Source organism: Apis dorsata, unplaced genomic scaffold, assembly GCF_000469605.1.
Source record: "Apis dorsata unplaced genomic scaffold, Apis dorsata 1.3 scaffold_397, whole genome shotgun sequence".
NCBI lineage: Eukaryota > Metazoa > Arthropoda > Insecta > Hymenoptera > Apidae > Apis > Apis dorsata.
In genome coordinates this window covers 269289-273640 of record NW_006263656.1, presented here as the reverse complement: position 1 = coordinate 273640, position 4352 = coordinate 269289, and the positions used below count along the sequence as shown (strand labels likewise).

At 26.7% G+C, this 4352-nt stretch overlaps 1 protein-coding gene across 2 annotated transcripts in view; it reads right to left on the bottom strand.

Annotated features, from left to right (window-relative positions):
• The window catches only part of LOC102681568, a 173097-nt gene extending 169067 nt beyond the window's left edge, over positions 1–4030 (bottom strand). Inside the window, exons 1-2 of one of the 2 annotated variants that reach the window (XM_006619166.2) lie at positions 3896–4030; positions 3146–3257 (exon numbers count right to left, since the gene is read on the bottom strand). The gene's annotated coding sequence lies outside the window, so the exon portion shown is untranslated. Of the gene's footprint in view, positions 1–3145; positions 3258–3319; positions 3419–3895 lie in introns of those variants that run through there. The other variant, XM_006619165.2, reaches the window with a different exon arrangement.
• Between the last annotated feature and the right edge of the window lie 322 nt (positions 4031–4352).

Sequence of the window (4352 nt, the reverse complement as noted above, 5' to 3'; positions counted from 1 at the left end):
TATTGAAAATATATATAATCTTTTTTAAGAATCCTACAAACAAGCTGTAATTCGATCAACGCCTATATAATTTCCATAATTTATTTCACAAAACTAATTATTTTTATTCTCAAAAAATCTAAATTAATAAAATATATATTAAATTCAATGTACGTAATTAAAAATAAACTGCTTTCCCTTTCGATATCGATATCGAATTTAATAAAATTTAATAAAATTACTATGAAATTCTCGATCAACGAGTAAACACGAATCTCGCGGCTGATTTTTCGTCACCCCCTTCGGCGTACAACGTATTTCCCAGTGGACGAGTCTCGGTATATTTAATTGAAAAACATGTAATTCGTAATTTCCCAAGGGAGTCGGTTGCACGTCTCCTCCTGATAGTTAAGCTACGCGGCGGGAAATCCACGGAACAATTTCGAATAAACGACCAGCATTCTTCTATTCGTTTCCCCGTTTCTTTTAAATTCCTCGATTTCCGTAGATACCGGTTTAAATAAATTAATACGTACCTCCTTATAATTATTTCTGTTAAAACTCGTCGATCTCATCGTGCCAAGTTTGTTTAGGATAGTTCGATTTAAATGTACAATTAAAAATATTTAATTAAACGAATTGAAGGGAAATGAATAAAATTTTTTTAATAAAAAGTTGATTTCCATTGATAAATGTTTTATATTTATCAATATTAATGGAATGAAAAAATTTTGTGAATATAAAAATTTGTCGAAATAATTTAATTCTTTTTCATTTTTAACCTTGAATCTATTTTATAATTATAATTAAATTGTTATAAACGAAATTTTTAATCTAAAAGATTAGAAATTATCGTTCTCTGACTATTGGCATTTATCAAAATTTTTTGAATATATTTTTGAAAATTTGCTTCTGAGAAAAATATTTATTATGTTAACATTTAATTGTTAAAAATGAAATTTTTAGTACAATGAAAATTTATAATTCCCTGAAATCTTAGCATTTGTTACTAAAAGAAGAAAAATTTTGGAAAAATTCTATGAATAAAAATAAAGATAATTTTTTTTTAATAATTTATTTAAAACGAACTATAAATATATTTTTCATCGTAAATACAATTTTTAAGCCTCCAACTGTTTTTTTTATTTTTTTTTTTTTTTTTTTTTTTTTTTTTTTTTTTTTTTTGAAAAAGCTATAATAAATAACGCGGTGGAAACGAATAGCTTTGTCCTGACGATTCGCTGAATTCTAAAAGAGGTTTAAACGCAACCCAGTTTTCAAAAGCTTTTTCAAGTCACAATATTCTAGGTATTTTTTTTTTTGCAACCAACGACAATCGAAACGTTCATTAACATAAAAAAAAAAAAATCATAGACGCTTTTAAATTTTACATAAAATATTATAACACAAATGAAAGTGAGCTTGAAGAATAATCAAAACGAATAATAATACATAAAAATATTTTTTCAAAAGAAATCCTTTGAAAAAACATTTTCTTCTTCCTTTAACTATTAAAATTTCCAAAATATCTAAAATAAAGATAATTAATTAACGTTCATTAAAATAATGTACTATCTCGTTTGCCTTTATCCGCGTTTCATTGATCCAAATTTCTCAACAAACATAATTTCGAAACATCTCGTTTATCTAACTAATCAGAATTAAAATTCAAAATTATTCAATTAAAATTTCCCCAAGACGTAAGATTTTCACGTTATCACGTTATCAATTATTCCAACGCTATCATTTATCAATTCTCTACGAGTGTACTGACAGGATCGTGACAGTATGAACAGTAACAGCGTAGCTCACTTTCCGGAAATAAAAGACGTAAACAATTTGTGGGGAAAATGTGGCGTACCACGACTCGCGAATACACAAGGGAATATCGAGCCGTTTATTTCTCCGCTCTGTGAATCATCTAGACAGAGATAATAGTTCACCTACCGCGAATTTTTACGATTTATCTAAATCTTATAATATTTATTACCTCAGAATTCACGAAATCGGAAGTTCCTCGTTATCCGATAATTAATTTTCGATAGAATTTTACAGAATTTTATTTAAAATAATTTAACGAATTTGACGATCGCGTTTGAAAATATATCTAATTTCTTGCCCAATTAATAATATTCGGGGAATTAAATATGAATTGGATAAGATGAATGAAGATACAGATACGTTAACGGAATTATTAATTGTAGATGAATAATTTGATCATTCTGTAAGTTCTATTAATCATAGGATAATTAAGTATCTGTCAAATTTCGTGGACGATTAATTTTATAGAAAAGATTTTATACAAAGATTATTACTTTTCTAAATTTTAATTTATGTAATTTGTAATTTAATTTTAAATAGAATTAGATTGAAAAAGGAAACAAATAATTGCAAATTAATTAATATTTCCAATTGATTGTAAATCTAATTGTAAAAGTTAAATAATCGTACTCTATTAAAAATGAAAATGAAAAGGAAAGATATAATTTTCTTCAGAAAAGAAAAATATTACCTTCGTATTGCGATATGAGTAATAAACAAAAACTAAATACAATTCTAATCGACTTCCAAGAATTAGAATGTTTATCTACACCGTTTTTGCTATAGCCACCGAATAGGTTTTTATGTTTATGTTTAGGTCTTTGAATGAAAATGTTATCGTATCGTACACGAAGAAAATCACGAAGAAGAGTATTGCGTTTCATCATTATTAAATATATAATAATATAATTTTGTTAAATCAACGCTCGTGTTACATTTACGCATATTATAAAAATTTCGATACAAAGAAAAAATTCAATATTGGTTTCTGCCAAATTTAGAATCACAATAATAAAAATTATGTTTCTAATTTTGATAGAAAAAAAATATTGAATTCATTAACTCAAATAAATGTAACAAACTATGCATTAACAATGCATATTTTACAAGTTATTCAAACCAATATTCAAATATAACCAAATTTTCATTATTTAATTTTGAAATCTAATTATTATAACCTCTTTAATTCGAAATACATGCACTATTAATGATATAAATAATGAATAAATAAAAAATAATTCTAAATTCTATCCATATTATTAATAAAGACTACCATTTAACAATATTGTATTATAATTTAGCTTTTTTAACTAATTAAAAACATTTAATTATCTATGGTACATACCTATACTCCAAACGATTCGTAAAAATCCAGACACACGTCGACTGTACTGATGATTCCACTATTCGATCACTATTCGTCACGAATTGTCACGTTGAACAGCGTATAAATGATACTGTAAAAAAAATAATAATCAATAACACATTTATACACTAAACTTTCACGAAAATATAACACAGCTGTAATAAAGGCTCGCGTTACTCGAAAAATATGTTAAATGTTCATACTCCACGACGGCCGGAGGCGAACTGCCCTTCGTAACGTGCGCGCCACCATCTAAAGCGTGCGTGCCACCGAACTTATCCGAACGCCGCAAAGACGAAACGAACCTGCCCGAAGTTTTCGCAACTAATTTCGCGCAATAAACGCGTATAAAATCAGAATGTTTTTTCAGATATACGATGTTTACGACTAATTGCCTTCTATGATTATTCATAATTATTCAAAAAATTAAATATCATGTCAATTACGTGTCATAATTATACATCGAATATTTCGATTGTTTCGAATACTTCGATCGTTTCGATATCTTTACGAAACTTTATGATATTTCTAATTAAGATTATAGAATTGAAATATTTGATAATAATGAGTTATTTTAATAAAAATTGAATAAAAATTGAAGCGTTAAACATAATTTTATAGACAAAATGAAGTCGTATATATGTGAAAAGCATTCTGGACATACCGTGGTTATACACGCAACGAATTTTTACTTCAAATGATATATAAAGGATTAGAATTATTAAATACCTTGAATATTTCGATGATTGGATCTTGTGTGAACACTTTTAAGAACATGTGGCGATGGAAATTACACAAACCACTTATGTAACACGAAAAATCACAGAGCTTGATACACTGTTCGTCGATTGCATCTGGCGCGAAGCGTAATGGCGTCAATCGAAAGATATAAAATGTCGTTTCATATTATTTTTGCGCGCCACCGATAGGGAGCAGTAATGCCATCCTAAAAATTACTGCGAATTAAACCGCGGAATATGAACAAAACATTTAAAACATTTATTAACATTCTGTAAATTTATTGTGTTTAATATATTATGACATGAACTTCCAAGCATTTAATAAATTTTAATGTATCAAAGATCATAATAATGAATAAAGAATTTTTAAAAAGTAGTAAATTAAATAATATTTATAATAATATTAATTAAATTTCGCAACAAAAATTTCCAAATAATTAAACTTT